Here is a 25,395-nt window from a genome sequence, read left to right as displayed (position 1 = left end):
ATTAAAGGCAAAATATAAAGCATAATCAGTGAGTTATAATTAGTTTCAGCTATTAGAATGTAACAGCATTTAAGTTTGGTCTAGAAGTTAACGTTGCCACAAGCAGAATAAGGGGTTCTTGGTAGAGAACCACGTTAAGACATGTAAATATGGAAATGTGTGTTGAGTTCAAGGACTGGCAAGGTTACTCTCAGACATGTGAGGTAAAACATGATAAAGGGGACCTGATTGTCAAGAATGCTCTGCTAATACATTTGGACTTTATTCTGTGGGTAGCAAGTGATGAAGGAGCTTGGGGCAAGCTGAGGGCACAGTAAAGGTTAACAACACCCCGCTCCCCCCAGCCCCCAAGCGTCCCCGCCCCTCAGGTATAGTATGTGTGATATTCTTCAGACACTCCTGGCCACACAAGAATGAAGGAAAGGGGTTAAAGTGCTTGCCATGGTGATGTGGGAAACTAAAGTAAATGAAAAATTAAATTCCTTTACTGCTTATAGCCCATTGGCAAGTCCTTGAAACCAGCAGAATGACCTCCCTCTAGGAGCTCAGCTGCCTCAAGGATGACACTTTGCTAGGGGCAAAAGGGAATCTTGGCTTAACATCATCCCAACCTCAAGGATCCTGTAAGCCCACTTCCTTTATCTCAACTGCCCCAAGATATATGCTGACAATCATATTCTAAGCTTATGGCCCCCTGATATACATCTGAAGGGTCTCATGACTGAGGTTTTACTAAACAGTAATAAATGGCACTTCCTTAGCAACAGCTCGCCCCTCAAGGTCTTGGAAACCTTGCTTCCAAAATTCCTTAGAGACTTACTCTATCCCTGACCCCTGTCAACCTGAGGGTGTATAATGAGTTACCTGTCACAACTCCAGTGCAACTCTTCCTGCCCACGAGTCCTGTCTCTGTGCTTTAATAAAATCACCTTTTTGCACCTTTTTGACATCTTCAAGAATTCCTTCTTTGCCGTCAGCTCTGGAGCACTCCATCATCACTATAAAACTTCATCAGCAAGGAGCCAGTGAAAGATTGTGATTGGATAAGTGACATAAAACAGATTTATATTTAGAAAGAAAGCTTCTTAAGTAGTCTAAAGCATGAACTACTTCAGTGTAGCCATCAAATGATGTATAGTTCTCTAGTGTTTGTGGTAGCTTTGCTTATTGGTGAGTAGACCATATGACCCACCCACCCTTACTCATTATAAGATTAAATTCCTGATTTACTTAGCAAAGGATACAGAATCTCTCTGAGGGAAAGTGGCCAAGTAATGCAGGAGAAAAATGCAAACACATTTCATCTTGGCTTTTTCTGGCCACCACTGTTTCTCTTCCTAAAACTTAATTCTTAGCACATATCTGCCCTATTGCCCTATTACATTGACTCACATCACCATTCCAGATTTAAAAATGTTTAAAACACTTGACCTGCCACGTTTGCATCAGTAAAGCTTCATTTGCATCATTAAAGTTGCTTAGAAGTATCAAAATTAGTTTACATTTCACCACATCTTAATTAGTAAGCCCAGATTCCTACTTACTCAGCCCAGATTTTCAGTAAATAACAACATGGTCACTTGGCTGCAGCAAAAAGAAACAAAGCAACTGATACAATCCACAAGATGGGAGATTGATCCTGAATTGTGAAGTTGATGTTTGCACAGTACAAGATAGTGAATTTTTGATTACCCTAGTACCTTTTACATTTATTTCCTGCCCTATTGTGAATTTGTGCCCATTGTATAACAAATTAAAAAATTAGTGGGTATAGATCTGGAAGTCCTGGGCCTGAAGAGTCAGTGGCTTGGATTAGGCTGTAATTGGGGAAGCCAGTAAGGAAATTTGCATTTAGTTTTCTCTATGCCTTAATCTTCTCGGGCTGTCATAATTCCATAGACTGGGAGGCTTAAACAAAAGAGATTTGTTTCTCATGGTTCTGGAGGCTGGGAAGTCTGAGATCAAGGTGCCAGTAAGGTAGGTTTCTTTTGGCTTGCAGGCAACTGCCATCTGACTGTGCATATATAACCTCTTCTTTGTGCACACAGACAGGGAGGGAGGGCAAACTCTCTGGTGTCTCTTACTTATAAAGGCACTAATTCCATAATGAGGGTCCCACCGTGTGTCCTCATCTAACCCTAATTACCACATAGAGGCCCCATCTTCTGATACCATCACATTGGAGGTTAGGGCTTCAACATAAGAATTTTGGGAGAATACACACATTTAGTTCATAACACACTGCAGACGTTTTGCCTCCATAATAATAAGTTGTTTTGATACTGTAGGCTTGAGGAGGAAATTAATCTTTATACTTACTGTTTAATTTGTATATAAATTTCTCCCTGGGAAGTTAATAGCCATCAGAATCTTTTAGCTGACGAGTTTGACATTTTTTAACCTGAGTGAGCCAGCTGGGCGCCCTTCCCCTGCTCTCTTTAAAAAATAAAACAATGGAAATTTTTCTCTTGACCATGTATATCTCCTGATATTAAAACATGCATTTAATTTTTTCGTGGTAACTGGCATCATTAAAACACATTACTGTTACTTTAAAAAATGTAAATAGATTTAATATTTAGAAGAGTTTTAAGTTTACTGCAGAATCAAGCAGAAAGTGCAGAGTTCTCATATACTCCCTGCTCCTACACATGCACAGCTTCCCTATTCTCAATATCCCACTTCTGAGTGGTATATTTATTCCAATAGATGAACGTATGTTGACATACCATAGTCACCAGAGACCATAGTTTACATTAGAGTTCACTCTTGGTGTTATACATTCCATTATGAGTTTGTGTGTGTGTGTGTGTGTGTGTGTGTGTGTGTGTGTGTGTGTTTAAGTAAGCTCTATGCCCAGCATGGAGCTTGAACTCCTGACCCCAAGATCAAGAGTCGCATGCTCTTCCAACTGAGCCAGCCAGGTGCTCCCCGCCATCCCCATTATTGGTTTTGGCAAATGTATAATGATGTGTATCTAGCATTATAGTATACAGAATGGATTCATTACACTAAAAATCCTCTGTTTTATCTGTTCATCTCTCCTTCCTCTTTCTCCCTTGGCAGTCACTGATCTTTTTATTGTCTCTATGATTTTGCCTTCTATGGAATGTCTATAATTGAAATCATAGAATATGTAGCCTTTTCTGATTGGCTCCTTTCACTTAGTAATATGCATTTAAAGTTCTTCCATGGCTTTTCATGGCTTGATAATTTAGGTTTTTGTTTTTAAGAGGAAAAGCACTCATTTCTTTTTGGTACTGAATAATATTCCATTGTCTGGATATACTAGTCTGTTTATTTATTTACCTACTGAAGGATTTCTTGATTGCTTCCAAGTTTTGGCAGTTATGAATAAAGCTGCTATAAATATTGTGTACAGATTTTTGTGTGGCTATAAGTTTTCAAGTTATTTGGGAAAATACTAAGGAGTGCAATTGTTGGAAATTGCATATGGAAAGAGTGTGTTTAGTTTTTAAGAAACCACCAAATTGTCTTCCAATGAGGCTGTACCACTTTGATTTCCTACCATCAATGAATGAGAGCTCATGTTGTTTCACCAGCATTTGGTGTGTCAATGTTCTGGATTTTGTCCATCCTAATAGGTGCATTGCTTTAACTTTTGGATTGGTGGTTTATTTCTGAAAGTTGTGGAGACTGCTTAATTGTGTAAAAGTGTTATTAATGTCTTGCATGACGGAGCACCTGGGAGGCTCAGTCAGTTAAACATCTGACTTCAGCTCAGGTCATGATCTTCATGGTTTGTGAGTTTGAGCCCCTGTCGGCTCTGTGCTGACAGCTCAGAGCCTGGAGTCTCCTTCAGATTCTGTGTCTCCCTCTCTCTCTGCCCGCTCCCCCCATCCCCAACTCATGCTCTGTCTCTCTCTCTCAAAAATAAATTTTAAAAACATTAAAAAATTTTTTTTCATGACATAGACAAGTGTATTTACCCAGAATAGAATCTAATTGCAAGTGCCAAATAGTCTTCGGTTGTGTCTAAATGTTTATATTGCTCTAGAGTATATCTGTACTTTGATTACATATCTTATGTGCATATAGATAAGACCTAAAAGGGAACTTAAAAAAGTGATTTGCTGGCCTACCTTCTGTTTTCATTAGAGTCGGTAAAGGAAAGAGAAGCTTGAATAGTTTACCTTTTAGCATGTGCTTTAAATATTTGATATTTGAGTTGATTTTAGTTATAATTCAGGCCATTTGTGAAGTCTTTGTGACATTTGTTTGTGGTAGATACACATTTGCAAAATCTTTTTAAAAACTTGGTCACTTTTTACTGTATGTTTGATTATATTCCAGAAATGTGGCAACTTGAGAAAAAAATGGAATATGGGCTACCATGGATTTTAACGACTTTGTACATTTAAAATATTAATGATGCCTAAAATACCATACCCTTGGGTTTGTAATTCAGGTTGTTAATGACTTCTCACCTTAAAATTCTTACGTTCCACTCTTACATGTATTTTTAGGTTCCTTTGAAATTTGTCAGATGTTCTTCTGGATTGTGTTTTTCTTCAAACAAAGCAAGAATAAGACTTGAAAACAAATTATGTCAGCAGTGTGCCAAGTCTTGTTGCAAGAGAAAGAGACCACGGGTTAACAATTTAAAAATAAAGATTTTGCTATTTAAAAACATTTTTTTTAATGTTTATTTATTTTTGAGAGAGAGAAAAAGAGCGCAAGTGTGGGAGAGGCAGAGAGAGCAAGACAGAGGATTCCAAGCAGGCTTTGCACTGACAGCAGAGAGCCTGATGCGGGACTCAAAGTCAACAAACTGTGAGATCATGACCTGAGCTGAAGTCAGCTGCTCAACCAACTAAGCCATCTAGGTGCCCTAAAGATTTTATTTTAAGGACTGCATTGCATGAAGGACGCAGGGGAGTGCATACCAGTTACAGGTTGAAGATTACCAGCTCATTTCCTTAGTATAACAAATTATATTTTTTTAATAGGAGACTTTTTTTAAATGTGTGTATGGGGGCATGGAGAGTGAATTGATTTCCTCCCCTCAGGTAGGAAAGAGGAGACTTGAATCTCATGTAGAGGACAAGGATACTAAGCCTTGGAAAAGGGACAGAGCCAGTAGTCTTATGTTAGCAAACTTGAAAAAGACTATTTGTTAGGTAGGCAGACTAATAACAAACATTTGAAAAAGAACATTGTGTTTGTTCAGTAAAACATTACAGATTTGTCTATTATTTAATTCCTTTTAACCATTGAAATTTTATTGCTTTATTATGGAGGACCTGATTTTTTTAAGTTATCTTTTGGAAAAAAACATTCAATGATCAATTATCATTGGAATATGCTACATATTGTATTCCTTTCTCAGAGATGGGCATTAACATATTAAAGACACCAAGACATTCTGCCTAAAGGAGCATGTTTAGGGGCTCCTGGGTGGCTCAGTCAGTTACATGTCTGACTCTTGATTTCAGCTCAGGTCATGGTATCATGGTTGTGAGAGCGAACCCTGCCCTGGGCTCTGTGCTGGGCGGTGGGTTCTGTGGTGGGCGTGGAGCCTGCTTAAGATTCTCTCCCTCTCCCTTTGCCCCTCCCCTGCTTGCACTCACTCTTGCTATCTCTCTCTCAAAAAAAAGCATGTTTAACTTTCTTTGACTCAGGATTTCTCAGACTTATTTGATCAGTGGAACCATTCCTCCTTTTTTTTCTCCCACATAGCAACCACAGTTTTCTGTGGAACAAGTGGTCTGTAATAGTTAACACTTACATAGTTGTTACTGTATGCAGGGCACTCTTTCAAGTGCTTTACATAAATTAACTTTGCTATGCCTCCTATCTTCTTTTTCTCCCTACCCCAAGTACTAGTGCCTCACGAACTGACCTGTGGAACCAGAGGCAGTGTAGTGTAAAAGCTAAGAACCCAGATTTGGAGCTAGCCCAGATTTGGATTAGAATCTAGCTGTGCCATTTACAGCTTGTGGTCTTAAGCAAGTCACTTAATCTGTGCTTCAGTTTTTTAAAGATGGAAACAAAAATTTTGAGTTCTAAAATCTGTTAAATAAAATTTAACTGAATAAATTTAAAGATCTAGGGGGCACCTGGGTGGCTCAGTCAGTTAAGTGTCCAACTTTGGCTCAGGTCATGATCTTGCAGGTTGTGGATTTGAGCCCTACATTGGGCTATGTGCTGACAGCTCAGAGCCTGGAGCCTGCTTCAGATTCTGTGTCTCCCTCTCTCTCTGCCCCTCCCCCACTCATGCTCTGTCTCTCTTTCAAAAATAAACATTAAAACAATTTTTAAAAAAATGAATAAATTTAAAGATTTCAGAATAAGATTATTCAACGATTCATGAATCGGGCAGCATTTCATCTAGCAAATAGAAAGGAGCTCTGAGGAGCTGTACAAAATGGAAGGTTTTGGGGGCACCCGGGTGGCTCAGTTGGTTCAGTGTCCCCAGGTCATGATCTTGTAGTGGTGGGGTCAAGTCCCATATCAGGCTCTGGGGCTGAGCATGGAGCCTGCTTGGGATTCTCTCTCTCCCTCTCCCTCTTCCTCTCTCTCTGCTCCTACCTTGCTTATGTGTGCTGCACTCTCTCAAACAAAACAAAACATTAAAAAAACCCAAAAACAAAATGGAAGGTTTTTATAGGCAGAAGGGGGCAGTAAAAGGAAGTTTCTAGAAAGAGAAGATTGTTTCAGACAAGGTTACCTTCCTATGGGGCACGGAAAGGATCTGTTGGGTAGATTATCTCACTTGTGCTATCCAGGTAATAACAGATTGACTGGTTACAGATTACAGATTACATTTCTGGGAGAGGCTGAAACTGCAGTTAGGTTACATATTAAGTCTTGTTTTTCTGATATGAGGCTTAGCACAAGTGACTCCATTTTGTGCCTTGTTTCTTTTTTTAACATTTCAAACATAAGAATAGGGAATAGTATATCCTTCACCTAATTTAGCAATTGTTAACATTTTGCTATATTTTATTTTCTTTGTTTTTACTGAAGTATTTTAAAGTGTATGTCATGATATTTAACTTTAACTTTAGTGTGTGTCTCTAAACCATATAACCATAATATTGACGTGGAAATGTTGGAGTTTGGAGCTGACAGCCAAGAAAGAATTCTTGAAACATCTGAGGTGCAAAATTTGGTTTTATTAAAGCATGGTGACAGGACCCATGGGCAGAAAGAGCTGCACTGAGCTTGTGACAGGTGATTGATCATATACTTTCAAGTTAGGGACAGCACAAGCCTTCAAGATATTTTGGAAACAAGATTTCCAGAATCCTGAGGGTCTGGTTGTTAGGAAAAGGCCATTTATTACTATTTAGTAAAAACTCAGTCATGAGCCCATTCAGATGTATATCATTGGGCCATAAGCTTGGAGTATGATTGCCAACATATATCTTGGTGGGGGGGGGGGTAGAGATAAAGAAAGTTCCTAAAGGAATTTTTATATGTTAAAGTAGACTTACAGGATCCTCGGGGGTCAGGAAAATGTTAAGCTAAAATAGCCTTTTGCCCTTAGCAAAGTGTCATCATCAAGGCATCTGAGCTCCCAAAGGAATGTCACTCTGCCTGTCACCCATCTGTCAATGGGCTGTAGGTGGTAAGGAAGTTTAATTTTTCATTTGCCTTTGTTTTCCACATGAATATGAGTATATAACTGACACGTTAACAATAATTCCTTAATATTCAGAGTTCCCCTAGTTGCCCCCTAGACATATCTTTTTTTTTTTTTTTAATGTTTCTTTATTTTTGAGAGAGAATGAGAATGAGAAGGGGAGGGGCGGAGAGAGAGGGAGCTAAAGGATCCGAAGAGGGTTGGCATCACTGGGTTGGCAGCACCGAGCTGGATGTGGGCTCAAAGTCACCAACCGGGAGATCATGGCCTGAGGCAAAGTTGGGTGCTTAACTGACTGAGCCACCCAGGTGCCCCACCCCTAGACATGTCTTTTATTGCTGGTTTATTCAAAGAGTATCTGACCCCAGACTATGCATTGCATTTGGTTGCTATGTCTACAAGAAAATTTAGAAGATGAGGCTGAGGGAGCCATTTTGGGATTTTAGTGATGAAGTAGCACCTGGATTCCTTGCAGAGACTGAGGAGTAGGAAGGAGGGTTTGGAGTCTAGCGAGACTGGAAAAGACTTAGAATACATACTTTAGACATGGAGAACTAGATAACTAGACAGCTTTGGTGAATGAGAAAGCCTAGCAACAGAGTCATTGAGAGTTAATAATGGACATTACCTTAATCAGATGATCGAACTCAACATCCTCAAGAGACAAATTGACATTTGTGCTTCCTATATATTTCTATTCAAAAAATATATAAACTGACTCTAAAGAGGAATAATCCTTGCAAAACAGCCAACCTAGAGTCTTCAAAAAGTCAGGAGAAGACAGGATCAAGGGGGTAATCTTGGAGGTTGGCTATTGTAAGGTGGAACAAGTTTTCTAAACAAAGAAAACCATTTATTTTGGGATATTCAAGTGAAGATTCTAGTGGGCTTAATTAAATATAAGGAATATGGAGTTTAGGAAAGATCAAGATAGGAAGTCATCATGATAACAATGATGATAGTACTGTTAAAATGTAATTTTCCAAAAAAAGTCAAATTGGACTCCTAGATACAAAATGAATACATGTTAAAGAATTTATTTTACTCATATGAGGCACTAGGCAGATATAACATATTCAAAGGAAGAAATAAAAACACTCATTTATATAGAGAGTAAATGAATGGAGATGAATTGCCATTTGAGACCAGACAAAACCTGATGTTTTCCTGCTCCCCTAGGAAGGAGGGGAGATGTCAAATTACTATTTGCCAGGACATAATTTATATATCTGTCAGTAATCTATCACTTACAAAGAGTTGCTAGATATCTCACAAGCGTTGAACTGGACTAGAATCTGATAACCTGGAAGAGTGTGCTGTAAAGGATACATAGGATGCATAGGATTTGTTCTGTGTTCCTCAATTCTGTCTGCAGTCCAATAAGGGAGATGTTATCTCCATATAAGAAATGACAAAATTGAGGTTTAGAGTAGATAAATAACTTGCCCAACATCTTACTTGGGGAAGTGGAATTAATGCTGAACACAGGTTATTTTGACTCTTAATCTGTGGTTTTAATCACTTATAAGAGATATGGAGATGGTACTGTGTAGATAAAGGAGGAAACCACTAGTTTCCTGAGCTGTGTTCTAAAGGAGTTGGAGAAAAGATGGGGGTTGTAAGGGGTATTACAGCCAGAGGAAGCAGCATGAGTCATGGCACTGAGATGTAAAAGATCATGTGGTATTTGGGAAACAGTAAGTAAAAAGAAATGTCTGGAACTCCCATCTTCGTACTTAGAAGAAGAATATATTCCATTGGTGACTGAATAAGAGCTTTGGAGGTCACCTAACTCCTTTTATGAATTTGTGAATCTTAGGAGGCAGTTTGTTACTATAGAAATAATAGGATCTAGGAAGCAGCAAGACCTTAGTTAAAAACCTCAATACTATAGTTCGTTATTTGGATAAAGACAATTCATTATTTAATATTAGCCTCAGTTTCTTCACATTCAGAATAAGAAAAATAATTTCTGATTCGGTTGCAATTACAGTCATTTTTGCAGGGCAGAACTTGAATAGTCCTCAGGAGTCAGCCTTGATACCGTACATATGTTTCTCTTTTGCCCTGGTGATGTGGAAATGTTGGGGTTTGGAGCAGTCTTTCAAGAAAGAATTCCTAAGACATCTTTGGTGCAAAAGGGTCATTTTATTAAAGCATGGGGACAGGACCCATGGGCACAGAGAGATGCACTGGGGTTGTGACAGGTGACTGATTATATACTTTGAAGTTGGGAGAGGATTAGGGATAGTGTAAGTCTCTAAGGAATTTTGGAAGCATGGTTTCCAGTACCTTGAGGGGGCTAGCTATTGTTAGGAAAAGTTCATTTACTACACTCTGGTAAATCCTCAGTCATGAGACCCTTCAGATATATATCAGTTGGCCATTTGCTTGGAGGATGATTGCTAACATGTATCTTGGGGATAGAGGTAAAGGAAGTTTCCAAAGGAATTTTTATATGTTAAACTGGACTTACAGGAAGCGGGGGGCGGGGGGGGGGATGGGGGGTGCTTGATGGAGGATGGGATAATGTTAAGCTAAGATTGCCTTTTGCCCTTAGCAAAGTTGTCAACATTGAGGCAGTTGAGCTCCCAAAGGAAGGTGACTCTGCCTGTTCAAGGAGTTGTTAATGGGTTGTAGATAGTAAGGAAATTTAATTTTTTCTTTTGTCTTTGTTTCCCATGTTAGTGGCATCCAGAACTGGTCAGTTTCTCAGAGAATGCTTTAAGTAGACTTCTAGGAGACTGCTAGATAGGCCAGAAGGCTTTTTTTCTTTTCTTTTCTTTTTTTGGTCAGCTTTTGTTTAAGCTCAGCTGTCCATTGACTACAAATCTTTGTGTCCATCATTCAAGACTCCTCTTTCCAACATGGTGTTACCTGGAGCATTAAGATAGTAATGGGATGGTTGCTTGCATTGCAGCTGAGGGAGTTGAGGCAGTGCGGTCCTTTTGGGTTCTTTGGAGAAGAACCAAGTGTTAGGTATGCTGAGGATCTAAGAGACTCGATTGAGTATTGGATAAAGTTCCAGAAGACTTGGTGAAAAGTGTTGTTAGCTTTGTTTAGGAAAGGCAGCTTGGGGAATTAAAATCTTGAGAAGGTATGTGCCAAAGGAACTTGGTATTTGAGAATGTAACTGGGCATTGCAAGATTTCTATCATGATTGTGTGTCTCTAAGACCCTTGAAACACACCATGGTCTTTACCAAGCTCTGTGGTTTGAACAACAGAAATACCCAAGCATTTGATAAATGAATAACTAAACATTTTAATTTGTAGTAGATAGTGACATACTCATAGCTTTATGACCTTTCTTGGTTCAGATAACTCTCTTTTTGTCTTCCATTGTTTCTGTTCCATGTCAAGATCTTGGGGTCTACTAGTATTGTTCCAGAGGCAAAATACATGTCTCCAGATCCCCAGAATCAGCTTCTCCATTTTCCTAGAATAAGTCCCTAGATTTCAGTGTGAACAATCACGTTTGTGTGGTTATTTTCAAATTAAAGTTTAGTAGATTATAAATAAGACAATATATTCCTTTAACAGAAAGCACTCTCTTTCCCCATTTATTATGATTTAAAAATTCCTTATTTTATCCATTATGTACATAGAAACTTGAGGTACCATTGCAGAGACTAAACCTGTGTCTTTCTCTTATTATTTAACTTCGGGAATTTGACGTTGATGGGAATGAAAACCACCTTCTCTGCAAACCCTGACAATGTAGGAGAGCTTGTCTCCTTTGTCAAATTGGCTATAATTTTTTTTTTCCTTCTCTGCTGACATCTTGATTCTTATCTGACAGTAATGTCTAAATTTGCAAAGTTCTTTGGATATAATGTACATGAAAGCCACAAGTGGATTTCTATAAAATGGTATACTCATTCCTGGCATTTTCTTGTTATTTCAGTTGTCTGAATTGCTAAGAGATTCAAATACCACTCATGTTTTATAGACCTCTCAGTAGTAAAACAGGCAGCTATATTCCATGCATGGAGTTCAAATGAGAAAGGTGAATTAACTGATTGGCTCTATGGACTCTGTTCTCTCCTTTCAATTCTTGCCTTACCGTAGACATTGTTGAGGCTGGCACTAAGTCTGAGGAGCAAAGAAAAACAACTTTTGTTTTTCTTTTTTGGTATAAAGCTAAAATACCTACGTCCAGTTTAAGCATAAGCAACTATGTATTTAAAAGCAAAATGAAGGGTTGCCTGGGTGGCTCAGTTGGTTGAGTGTCCAGCTCTTGATTTCTGCTCAGGTCAGGATCCCAGGGTCATGGGATTGAGCCCCATGTTGGGCTCTGTGCTGAGTGTGGAGCCTGCTTAAGTTTCTCTTTCTCTCTCTCTCTCTCTCCCTCTCCCCTGCCCCCTCTGCTTCTCTCCCCTTCTTGCGCACGTGTTAGCACTGTCTCTACTCTCTCTGAAAAAAAAAAAAAAAAAAGAAAAGAAAAGAAAAATGAAGGTGTCTGCCTGGCTAGCCTGGCTTGGTTGGTGGAGCATATGACTCTAGATCTCGGGGTTGGGGGTTTGAGCCCCATGTTGAGTGTAGAGATTGCTTAAAGGTAAAATCTTAAAAAAGATAATAAAGGCAAAATGAATTTGAGGGGTATTGTATATGTATGTGTGTGGTGTGTGTACGTGTGTATACGTGACTGTGATGTAGAAGTAGAGTGAAAAATACATTTTACTTATTAGTAGGCTTATCCCTTAGATGGGACAGTTGGGAAAGCTGCCCTGGAGGGACCATCGGAGTGCTGCCTTATAAAGAGAACTAGGGCATGCCCGTCCCACACACATTAAATGAGTTTAGTCTCAGGCTTGTGCTCAGGCAATCAAATGAAGTAATAAGCTCATGAATGAGACTTATTTTTCCCTTTTAAAAGTCTTAACAATTATGGGTTGAAAATTTCAATTAAAGGAGAATGATATAAGTCAGGGATATGAAATTGAGAAGTAAACAAGATAAACAACTAGGGTATTGCATCATTTACTGGTTTGCCTTAGTATGAATTAGTGAAGGACCCACCAGAGTCAAATACTACTCTCCAGAGTGTTCATAGTTTTCAGAGTGTTGATGTTATTTGTATTGACTAGACTCTATTGAGAAGAATATCTTTCCTGTTTCATTGCTTGATGTTGAGAGTAAAACTTAAACTTGGGTGCAGTCGTTGGGGCCTGCATATTAATTGACAACAGATTAACAGGACAGAAGACTAAGTTTGTTTGGGCTTGCGTGACATTCCTGAGGGAGTGCTCAATAGCCAGAGAGAAAAATCTTAGATACCAAACTTAAAGGTGGTGGTGGTGGTCTTCAGGGCTTTACTGGAAAGGTGTGGAAGGTTCCATTGGACTTTTTGATACTAATGGAATGGACATTTATATCCATGGCAGCTGTAATTGCAGTAAACTTGGGGCGTGGGGTGGTAAGAGCTGGATTAATGGTAGCTGTGTTTGCAGGAGGCTCTGCTTTAAGTCAGATAAGGATGATTTAGATAAGATTTCCTTTTGCAGTTTCTTTAGCTCAAATGTTTTCACTTTAATATAATCTTTACAGCAATTCTGAGGGTCTGAGTGGGTCTCCACATTTCTTCCATCTGAAACTTCCCTAGAAGTTTCATCTAAAAAAAAAAGAAGCTAGGTTGATTGCTATGGAGAAAAGATTTGAGTTAGAAATGGAGAGGCAAGAGATGGGCAAAGAGAAAAAAACAACAACAACATAGATTAGAATGAGGAAACAAAAAGAAAAACAAAGATTAATGGTTGAAATAGACTGTAATCCATTTTCTGAGTCCAGAGGGCAGCCAATTGAGATTTCTACATGTTGGGCTCAAAGGATTTTTAGGTGGTGGAGTAAGATATCAGTGTCTGGTTATTTCCCAGAGCAAAGCATGGAAGGTACAGGTGTTTGGTGAACTTCCTGAGTGGCCCAAACTGTTGTAACAAGTTATTTGAAGTTAATACCAAGTCATCCAGCATCAAAAGTTTGCAGGCCTTTGGGACAAGACAACTTAGAGCCTAAATAAGGATCTGGGCAGTCAGGTTTTAGCTTCAGTGATGTCAGGTCAAGAGAGTGACAGAAAAATTGTAAATATTAATTACTGACAAAATGTGCAAGATGGCAGTATCTCTTTTACAAGGAGATGAAAAATAGCTCAAAGACAATGAACAGAACTAGTATCTGATATCTTGTGGTTATATTTTTCTCCTTTCTTTCTTTCTTTCTTTCTTTCTTTCTTTCTTTCTTTCTTTCTCTTTGAGAGGGAGTGCAAGCAGGAGAGGGGCAGAGAAAGGGAAATAGAGAATCCCAAGCAAGCTCCTTGTTGTGTGCAGAGCCCAATGCAGGGCTCCACCTCATGAACCATGAGATGATGACCTAAGTCCAAATCAGGAGTTGGGTGCTTAACTGCCTGAGCCCCCCAGGCGCCCTGGGTTATAGTTTTCTACTGAAAAGTTTTCTATAGTAAAATTTTCCTCCACAGTCACCCTGTTTTGATCAATTATAACAAACTAAGATAATCCTTTTTATAAAATAACTCCAGTTTCATTAAATCTGGACTAATTATATATGTAAGTGCAGCAAGAATAATAACTGGCCACACAGGCCTTTTTAACTTTGCTTTGCTGGGACTTTTATAAGGAATCTCAGATTAGATTAGATTTAAAACTCTCTCAAGGCTAGGAAGTCAAGCCAAGAACTCCCCCTCAGACTTTATCTGTAGTAATCTAGAGATTTAGATGAATTCTTCTTTTCTTGAGGTCCCCAAAATATCTGAAAGTTCCTAAGCTTGCCAGCAGGGACATTTCCTTAGTCACCTGTAAGTCTGGAACCTTATAAGTAAGGTACTAGGCTGGTTTTTTTATAAGCATTGGCTCTATAAAGTCTGCTGTAGTTCCTTAAAACTGGTCATATCTGACCACATCATTTTTTTTTTTTTTTTTTTTTTTAATTTTTTCCCAACGTTTTTTATTTATTTTTGGGACAGAGAGAGACAGAGCATGAACGGGGGAGGGGCAGAGAGAGAGGGAGACACAGAATCGGAAACAGGCTCCAGGCTCCGAGCCATCAGCCCAGAGCCTGACGCGGGGCTCGAACTCACGGAGCGCGAGATCGTGACCTGGCTGAAGTCGGACGCTTAACCGACTGCGCCACCCAGGCGCCCCCACATCATTTTTTTTTTAAATTAAGTTTATTAACTTACTTGGAGAGAAAGAGGCAGAGAGAGGAGGAGGGAGACTCCCAAGCAGACTCCACATCATTAGTGCAGAGCCCGACGCAGGGCTTGAACTCAGGAGATCATGAGATTATGACCTGAGCTGAAAACGAGAGTTCGAGGCTTAACCATTTGAGCCACCTATGCACATCATTCCTAAACATGGCGTTCCATTCCAAGTCTCGGTAATATAACCAGTGTTTCCAGTTGTGTCCTGATACAAGAAGAACAAACTTATTGAACTTATGAAAATAACTATATTGCCATGAAAATAAGAACATTCAATAAGAGTTTCCAAGATCTGGAAAGATCAGGTAGGGAGAAAAAGGAAAGTGTTTCATTCTTGTTTACAAAGGTGCAATCTACTAAATTGTTGTGAGTTACTGGTAGCTTAAGAGAAAAGAGAAAGGGATTCCTTAAATCCAGAGCATAGAATGTTAAATAACCAGCAATGTTCCAAACAAAAAAAGCCATAACAATTATAATCACTTTTCATCAGTTGATTCAGTTCCATGTAATTAATTCTCATTTTGCTTAATCTTGAGTTATCAGTTTTATGAACCCATCATCTTCTCTACTGGAGTTCTGGAAATCCTTTCTCAGTTCAATGGTGTAATCTCATAATTATTTAATTTAGCAATGGCATCAAAAGTCTGTACTCAGATTACTTGTCCTAGTTTTTTCCATGGATCTGTAAAACAGTCCCATTGTTGAAGGTGAAGGATTTTGGTTTGTAGGTGACTGAAGAACTTTCAAGAAAGCATCAGAATAAGACAACTACTTATGAGTGACAAAGGACCTAAAGTAGTCACGATTAAAGATTTTATGAGAGCTCGTTATAAAAGTAATGCAGTTCACAAGAAATCTGGTTGTTTCTGTGAAACATACCAACATGTTTTGAAGATAATAATTGGAATTATGACTAATGCCATTATATCACGGACATTAAGGGCACTGACAAAGTTTCTAGGAACTTCATATAATTTCTGAAGTACATATATAATAACACTTACCCATACAGATACAACCCAGGGAAAGTTAAACATCACTTTTTATGTGACAGTGTTTCCCATGCAGTTTAACATATCAAGTAAACCAAATTATTTTAAACATTTCTCTTCTTAAAAGGTGAAAGAAAAAAACCCTTTGAGATTTTCCAGATGCTCTCCTGGAAATCTCAAAATCCATTCAAGATCAAGATTTTATATAGGGTTTGATTTGGGGAAGGCAAAATATCAAAGTTGTCAAAATGTCAAAAGGTTTGAACAGTTGATTTAATAGGATCACAGATCAGTTTTTAAAAGAAGATTCCATTCTTTTAAATGATTGGAAACATGATCAAGCACCAGAAATTATCCCAGTAAGATACAGAATCTGCTTAATTGGGTGAATTACTTACAAGCTCAAGAAGAACCTTTCATATTCTCTTAAGAGCAGACCAATAATCTAAGAAACTTTTTTCTTTTTTTCTTTAAATATGTATTTATTTATTTTGAGAGAGAGTGCACAAGCACGAGCAGGGGAGGGACAGAGAGAGAAGGAGACAGAGAATCCCAAGATTGAGACATAGGTCTCAGTCTCATGAATCAGGAGATTATGACCTGAGTCAAAATTAAGAGTCAGACACCTAACTGACTGAGTCACTCAGGTGCCCCTCCTTGAATACTTTTCATACAGAGATATTTTCCTTAACCCTTACTGTTTCTGGTATTCTAGAATTGTTCTAGAATTACTAGAAATTCCATTTACATATAAAATAGATTATATATTTAAACTATTAGCAACCTTTATTTTACAGATGTAGTAGACAACTGAATTGCCTGTCCTATATTGGCATTTTGTAGCAGATTAACCCATTTTATAAATATACAATCTTATGAATTCTACACATATATTTTTCACAGTACAACGTCTCAAAATGTGGCAAAAAACCGCATGTTTATTTACAGACCTAAATATCTTCAGTCTCTCTGTAAAAAATTAGAATCCAAAAATATAGAAACTTAAACTTAGGGGCACCTGGCTACTCAGTTGGTAGAGGATGTGACTCTTACTCTTGGGGTCCTGAGTTTGAGCCCCACATTGGGTGTACATAGAATTTACTTAAAAAACAAAGAATCCAACAAAACTTTAAACTTATATTTAGTAATTAATGTTTCAGTGTCTTATCTTATTTAGAAGTGATGTGGGAGCACCTGGGTGGCTCAGTCATTTGAGTGTCCGACTTTGGCTTAGGTCATCATCTCATAGATTGTGAATTCGAGCCCCACATTGGGCTCGCTGCTGTTAGCACCTGCTTCAGATCCTCTGTCCCCCTCTCTCTTTGTCCCTCTCCTGCTCATGCTCTTTCAAAAATAAAATAAACAAAAAAAGAAATCTAGATATTCAGTAAATATCTGGCATTTAATGTAACTGAGGATAGTTTTAAGTTTCAAGTTACCAAAAAGATTTTGGTAATAAAGTTTGTCAGAACAATGACTCAGTTTGATTAAAATTAAAACTATTAGCTTCATAAAGCTTTTAAAAATATATTCTTTTTAAAGTTTATTTATTTAGTTTGAGAGAGAGAGAGTATGAGTGGAGGAAGGGCAGAGAGAGAGGGCGAGAATGAGAATCCTAAGGAAGCTCTGCATTTTCAGCACAGAGCCTGACACAGGGCTTGATCTCACAAACTGTGACATCACGACCTGAGCCAAAATCAAAGAGTCGGACACTTAACTGACTGAGCCACCCAGATGCCCTTATTAGTTTTATAATCTAGCTTATTTGATTACTAAATCCAAGTAGAATAAAATTTATGTATTAATGCATTATACTTATTGCTAATAACTCTAAGGACATTCCTATTTTACTAAACCAACAATATTAAACTAATGTTATTTACCAGAGCTTTATCCAAATCACATAAACCTGAAGTACCTTTGGGTTAGTGCCTATATTTTAGGCAGTATATATTTTAGAATAGTTTGTATAGGCACTTTTCTCTAAGCCAATTAGAATAGTCTTTTATTAATTTAGTAATACCATCTAGAGGTAGGAAAAAATATGTAGACATACACAAATAGAGATGTTTATGACTTTCTTTCTAAAGTTTTTAGCCATGTGTCAGGCATAAATACAATACAGTCACTGGTTTACATATAATAGTTGGTTCTCATCTTTGTCCTGCTTTATATTTTTAACTAAATTGTATTTCTAGTCGATGGAATAAGTTGTTACGTGCTCAATATAAAGGCTAAAGTTTATTATCAATATTTGTGGAGGAGATTTTTAAGGTTTTCTTTTTTCCTAATGTGTAATCTTATGGAGGCTTTGGACTAAATTTTGTTCCAGTTAACCTTTTCACCTAGGCTGTTGCTTTTGGTGGGGGGGGGGGGGGGGGGTTCCTGAGTCCCTAGAGGGAGGGATCAGGGACTACAGTTCCAGTGACTCTGTGGATTTGAGGGGCTGGAGTGGGGAGAGAAAGGTCTTGGAGGAGCCAGCTTAAGTTTTCTCAAAGAAGCCATTTAATTAAGTTATAAGTTATTCTTAGTAAAGTCATGCCAACAAGAAAGGAAGCAGACAGAATTAGTGCTGTAGTGACAGAGAATGTAGTCAGCAGAAGTTTGAGAAGGAGGATTTCATTTAACCAAGTTCTGACGAAAGGAGCAGGATCAAGAAGGGAGAACAGAGAAGCCTTAAAGCAAAAATCCAAAAAGAACTTGCAACCTGAGAGAAGAACAGAGAGGCCTTGAAACCAAAGCCGGGAAGAACTTGGAACCCAAGAGGTAACTTCCAAATGAAGAAGCCTTGGACTGTAACCCAGCTTCGGAGAGTGTACTCATATAAAATGTGACTGAAACCGTAAGCCTTTTTATGGTTTACCCATGGATACAAGAGACATCCTCAAAAAAGGTGTAGCCTCCATGATCTACTCATTCTCAAAGATAGCCAAACAGAGAAAGCAAAGACCCCGGTGCCAAAGGCAGTAAGAATACTATTTGTGAAAACCTGTCTTCATTCTCCCACAAAAATGAGACACATCTGATCACTGATCCTCTAATCTGTGACACTGGACAAGTGATACTCAGATAGGACTTCTCCGTAAGAAGACAGAAGATACAGGTCCTTTGGGCCCGAGACCCTTTATTTAGACAAACTCCTGTGAGAGCAACACAGGTAGTAGGAAAGTGTCTTGGGCCCTCACTGGATCCAAGTCATGCTCTCAGGACACAAAACAAAACAGATGGGCCACAGTGGCTGTGGAGGTAATGGATCTGTAACAAGATTACTCAAACAAAGAGTTAACATTACCAAAGAACTAGTTTCTACAGGTATTTCCTCTTGTAAATCTAAGTTCTGAAAAATTCCTTTTAGAAAAGACCAGGAAAGGCTTTTGCCATCCTTGCTCGTTGGACCCTTAGTAGGGATACGGGAGTCTGAATAGTAAAAAAGTTTACCTTACTGAGCTTGGTCAGAGTGCTTGAGATCGCAGCTGCAGTCTCCAGAGTGAGCAAGGAGTTCCAGTAATTTCATCCTCGTTGCCAGAACTGATGGGAGGGAAACTTTACCTCTTCCAACGTTCTAGTTTGGTCCGTTGCTTGGAGGTCTGCCAATTAACTGACAATAGGCAGTTATAGATATTATAGATAATCTGTTGATAGATTAACAGAAAAGACAAGTTTTATTTGCCATTGATGTGGTAGTGCTCAGTTGTAATTCACTCAGTAGCCACAGATAAAAGGTTTATATACTAAACTTTAAAAAGTTGGGAAGTTTAAGCTTCTGTTGGGCTTTTTTTTTTTTTTTTAAAGTTTATTTATTTATTTTGAGAGAGAGTGAGGTGAAGGGTAGAGAGAGAGGGACAGAGAGAATCTCAAGCAGGTTCCGCATTGTTAGTGTAGAGCCCAATGTGGGGCTCAAACCCACAAACTGAGGTCATGACCTGAGTTGAAATCAAGAGTCAGATGCTTAACTGACTGAGCCCCTTGTTGGGCTCTGCAATGACAGTGTGGAGCCTGCCTGGGGTTCTCTGTCTCTCTCTGTCTCTGTCTCTCTCTCAAAATAAATAAACATTTAAGAAAAAAAATACCTAAGAGTGAAGTGACTTGGGTCATCTGGTAGGTACATATTTAACTTTTTTTTTTTTTTTAATTTTTTTTTTTAATGTTTATTTATTTTTGAGACAGAGAGACGGAGCATGAACAGGGGAGGGGCAGAGAGAGAGGGAGACACAGAATCTGAAACAGGCAGCACAGAGCCCGACGCGGGGCTCGAACTCACGGAGGGTGAGATCATGACCTGAGCCGAAGTCGGTCGCTTAACCGACCGAGCCACCCAGGCGCCCCATATTTAACTTTTTAAGAAACTGTCAAAGTTGGGGCGCCTGGGTGGCTCAGTCGGTTGGGCGACCGACTTCGGCTCAGGTCATGATCTCGCAGTCCGTGAGTTCGAGCCCCGCATCGGGCTCTGTGCTGACAGCTCGGAGCCTGGAGCCTATTTCAGATTCTGTGTCTCCCTCTCTCTCTGACCCTCCCCTGTTCATGCTCTCTCTCTGTCTCAAAAATAAATAAACATTAAAAAAAAAAATTAAAAAAAAAAAGAAACTGTCAAAGTATTTTCTTTCCTTTTTCCAGCTTTATTGAAATGTAATTGACAAAATTGTAAGATATGTAAAGTAGATAATGTAATGATTTTTTTTTTTTAAGAAAGAGAGCCAATCAGAGGGGCAGAGGGAGAGAGAGAGAGAATCCCAAGCAAGTCCCATGCTCAGCATGGAGCCCAATGGGGATCAGTTCCACAACCCTAAGATCATGACCTCAGCTGAAATCAAGAGTCTGTTGCTCAACTGCTCAACTGACTGAGCGACTGAGGCACCCAGGCACCCCCAATGTAATGATTTGATATGTGTACATTGTGAAAGGATTTCTCTCCATTGAGTTAGTTAATTAACACATCTATTATCTCTCATATTTACCTCCTGCCCCCCACCCCCTTTCTTTTTCCCTTTTGTGAGAACATTTAAGTTCTATTCTCTTAACAGATTTCAATTATACAGTGTTATATCAGCTATAGTCACCTTGTTATACATTTGATACTCAGCCCTTACTAATTTTATAACTGAAAGTTTTCATTCTTTTCTATTTTTTTTTTTTTTTCGAATAGCTTGATAAGAGTAGGTATTAATTCTTCTTTAAATGTTTGATGGAATTCACCTGTGAAGCAGTCTAATCCTGGACTTTTGTATGTAGAGAGCTTTTTGATTACTGATTCAATTTCCTTCCTGGTAATTGGTCTGTTCAAATTTTCTACTTCTAAAAAACAGAACAAAAACCCCATTTTTTCCCTATGTCTTCCTGATTCAATTTTGGGAGGTTATATGTTTTTAGTAATTTATTCCACCCAAGCTGTCCAGTTTGTTGGCATGTAATTATTTATGATCTTTTCTTATAATCCTTTATGTTTCTGTGGTATCAGTTGTTACTTCTCCTCTTTCATTTCTGATTTTGTTTGAGTTCTCCCTCTGTCTCTTTTTTCTCATGAGTCTGGTTAAAGGTTTATCAATTTTGTTAATTTTTTAATGTTTACTTTTGAGAGACAGAAAGAGCATGAGCAGGGGAGGGGCAGAGAGAGAGGGAGACACAGAATCAGAAGCTGAGCTGTCAGCACAGAGCCCAACATGAGGCTTGAACTCACAAACCCTGAGATCATGACCTGAGCCAAAAGTTGAACACTTAACCAACTGAGCCACCCAGGTGCCCCAATTTTGTTGATCTTTTGAAAGAAGCACTTCCTGGTTTCATTGATATGTTCCTTTTTTTTTTTTTTTTTTTTTAAGTTTCTATTTTGTTTATTTCTACTTTAATCCTTATTATTTCCTTTCTTCTACTGGTTGGGGGTTTTTGTTCTTCTTTTTCATGCTTTGTTAGGTGCAAGGTTAGGTTGTTTATTTGAGATTTTTCATCTTGACATTATAAACTTTTTTTATTGATATAAGCTTTCCCTCTTTAGAATCCCTTTTGCTGCATTCCAAAGATTTTGGACCATTGTTTTTTTATTTTCATATTTCCCCATGTATTTTTTGATTTCCTTTTTGATTTCTTGCTTGACCCATTCATTGTTTAGTAGCATACTATTTAACCTCAAAAATACATGATTTATGCTTTTTCCAGATTTTTTTTCTTGTGGTTGATTTCTAGTTTTATAGTGTGGTCAGAAAAGATGCATGGTACAGTTTGATCTTTTTGACTTTGTTGAGATTTGTTTTGTGGCCTAATATGTGCTCCTTTCTAAAGAATGTTCCATGTTCACTTGAAAAGAATGTGTATTCTGCTGTTTTAGGATGGGATGTTCTGAATATATCTGTTAGATACATTTGGTCCAGTGTGTCATTGAAGGTGATTATTTTGGACTTCAAGCTGTATTACAAAGCTGTAATCATCAAGACAGTATGGTACTGGCACAGGAACAGACACTCAGATCAATGGAACAGAATAGAGAACCCAGAAATGGGCCCACAAACATATGGCCAACTAATCTTTGACAAAGCAGGAAGGAATATTCAATGGAATAAAGACAGTCTTTTCAGCAGGTGGTGCTGGGAAGACTGGACAACGACATGCAGAAAAATGAACCTGGACCACTTTCTTAACACCATACACAAAAATAAGCTCAAAATGGCTGAAAGACCTAAATGTAAGACAGGAAGCCATCAAAATCCTTGACGAGAAAGCACACAAAACCTCTTTAACCTTTGCCTCAGCAACTTCTTACTCAACACGTCTCCAGAGGCAAGGGAAACAAAGGCAAACATGATCTATTGGGACCTCATTAAATAAAAAGCTTTTGCACAGTGAAGGAAACAATCAGCAAAACTAAAAGGCAACCGACAGAATGGGAGAAGATATTTGCAAACGACCTATCAGATAAAGGGTTACTATCCAAAATCTCTAAAGAACTTATCAAACTCAACACCCAAAAAACAAATAATCCAGTGAAGGAATAGGCAAAAGACATGAATAGACACTTCTCCAAAGAAGACATCCAGATGGCCAACCGACACATGAGAAAATGCTCCACATCACTCATCATCAGGGAAATACAAATCAAAACCACAATGATATACCACCCCACATCTGTCAGAATCGCTAACATTAACAACTCAGGCAACAACAGATGTTGGTGAGGATGCCGAAAGAGAGGATCTCTTTTGCACTGCCGGTGGGAATGCAAACTGGTGCAGCCACTCTGGAAAACAGTACGGAGGTTCCTCAAAAAATTAAAAATAGAACTACCCTACGACCCAGCAATTGCACTACTAAGGTATTTATCCAAGGGATACAGGTATGCTGTTTCGAAGGGACACATGCACCCGCATGTTTATAGCAGCACTATCAACAATAGCCAAAGTATGGAAAGAGCCCAAATGTCCATCGGTGGATGAATGGACAAAGAAGATGTGGTGTATATATATACAATGGAGTATTACACAGCAATCAAAAAGAATAAAATCTTGCCATTTGCAACTACATGGATGGAACTAGGAGGTATTATGCTAAGCAAAATTAGTCAGAGAAAGACAATTATCATATGACTTCACTTATATGAGGACTTTAAGATACAAAACAGATGAACATAAGGGAAGGGAAGCAAAAATAATAAAAAACAGGGAGGTGGACAAAACAGTAGAGACTCATAAATATGGAGAACAAATAGAGGGTTACTGGAAAGGTTGTGGGAGAGGGGATGGGCGAAATGGGTAAGGTGCATTAAGGAATCTACTCCTGAAATCATTGTTGCACTATATGCTAAGTAACTTGGATGTAAATTAGAAAAAAATAAAAATTAAAAAAAAAAAAAGAAAAAAAGAGTGTTTCCATGTAAATTTTCTATTTGGATGGTCTATCCATTGATATAAGTGGGATGTTAAAGTTCTATTACTATTGATTACTATCTTTTTGTCTCTTATTAATTATTTGGGTGCTTTCACATTGGGTGTATGAATATTTACAATTTTTTTAACATCTTGTTGGAATGTCCCTTTTATGCTTATTTAATGTCCTTCTTTTTTGTGTTGCAGTCTTTGTTTTGTTTTAAGTTTATTTATTCATTTTGAGAGAGAGCATGCAGGGGAGGGGCAGAGAGAGAGATAGAGAGAGAGAGAATCCCAAGCATGCTCTGCACTGTCAGCATGGAGCCCAGTGCGGGGCTCAGACCCACAAACTGTGAGATCATGACCTGAGCTGAAACCAACAGTCAAATCCTTAACAGACCAGGCACCCCTACAGTCTTTGTTTTAAAGTCTATTTTGTCCTTGGGGCGTCTGGGTTAAGCGGTCAACTTTGGCTTAGGTCATGATCTTGCTGTTTATGAGTTCAAGCCCCACATTAGGCTCTGTGCTGACAGCTCAGAGCTGGGAGGCTGCTTCAGATTCTGTGTTTCCTTCTCTATCTCTCTGTGCCTCCCCCACTTGCACTCTGTCTCTCTCTTTCTCTCAAAAATAAACATTAAAAAAAAATAGTAATAAAGTCCATTTTGTCCTCTACAAGTATTACTACCCTGACCTTATTTTCACTTCCATTTGCATAATAAATGCTTTTCTGTCCCTTCACTTTTAGTCTGCATGTGTCTTTAGATCTAAAATGAGTGTCTTATAGGCAGCATGTAGATGGGTCTTGCGTTTTTATCCATTCCATTACCCCACGTCTCTTGATTGGAGTGTTTAGTCTGTTTACATTCAGAGTAATTATTGATAGGTATGTTCTTATTGCCATTTTGTTATTTGTTTATGATTGTTTTTATAATTGTTCTGTGTTCCTTTCTTGTTCTCTTCTTTCATGGTTTTCTGTCTTTTGTTAGTGATATACTTTGGATTATTTTCTCTTTATTTTAGGCATATGTATTACTGGATTTTGATTTGTGGTTACCATGTCGTTTATATATAACATCTTATACACATAGAAGTCCATATTAAGATGGTGGTTGCTTAAGTTTGAACCCATTTTTTATTCCTCTCTCCCCACATTTCAGGTTTATGGTGTCATACTTAACATCCTTTTACATCCTTTTATTTTGTGAATCCCTGGACTGATTTTTATTGATATGGTTAATTTTACTGCTTTTGTGCTTGCTACTTGTTTTATTCCTGCTTGTGGTCTTTCCACTCAGTCTGTTTAATATTTATTTTTCTTAAAAAATATTTTATTTTTATGTAATCTGTACACACAACATGGGGCTCAAATTCAGAACCCTGAGACCAAGAGTTGCATGCTTCACCAACTGATCCAGCCAGGTGCCCTCTCCCCCACCCCCTTAACTTTTCTTGTAGAGATGGTTCAGTGGTGATGAATTCCTTCAACTTTTGTTTGTCCGGGAAACTCTATCTTTCCTTCTATCCTGAATTGTACCCTTGCTGGATAGAGTGTTCTCTGCTTCAGGTTTTTTTCTTTCATTACTTTGAATATGTCATGCCACTCCCTACTCGTCTCCAAAGTTTCTGTTGAAAAATCAGCTGATAACTTTATAGTTTTCCCTTCTATGTAACTGTTTTCCTTTCTCTTGCTGCTTTTAAAATTCTCTCTTTATAACTACTTTTTGCCATT

At 38.4% G+C, this 25,395-nt stretch overlaps 1 protein-coding gene across 2 annotated transcripts in view; it reads left to right on the top strand.

Annotated features, from left to right (window-relative positions):
* The window catches only part of COMMD1 (copper metabolism domain containing 1), a 186,657-nt gene that overhangs the window by 20,791 nt on the left and 140,471 nt on the right, over positions 1 to 25,395 (top strand). The window contains exon 1 of one of the 2 annotated variants that reach the window (XM_060604951.3): positions 1,881 to 1,977. The exons of the other annotated variant lie outside the window; for it this stretch is intronic. The gene's annotated coding sequence lies outside the window, so the exon portion shown is untranslated. Of the gene's footprint in view, positions 1 to 1,880; positions 1,978 to 25,395 lie in introns of those variants that run through there. 2 annotated transcript variants of the gene reach the window in all.

The sequence above is a fragment of the Panthera onca genome, chromosome A3 (genome assembly GCF_046562875.1).
Source record: "Panthera onca isolate mPanOnc1 chromosome A3, mPanOnc1 haplotype 2, whole genome shotgun sequence".
NCBI lineage: Eukaryota > Metazoa > Chordata > Mammalia > Carnivora > Felidae > Panthera > Panthera onca.
Note: the sequence above shows the minus strand (reverse complement) of the source record. Positions and strands in the feature narration are given on the sequence as shown.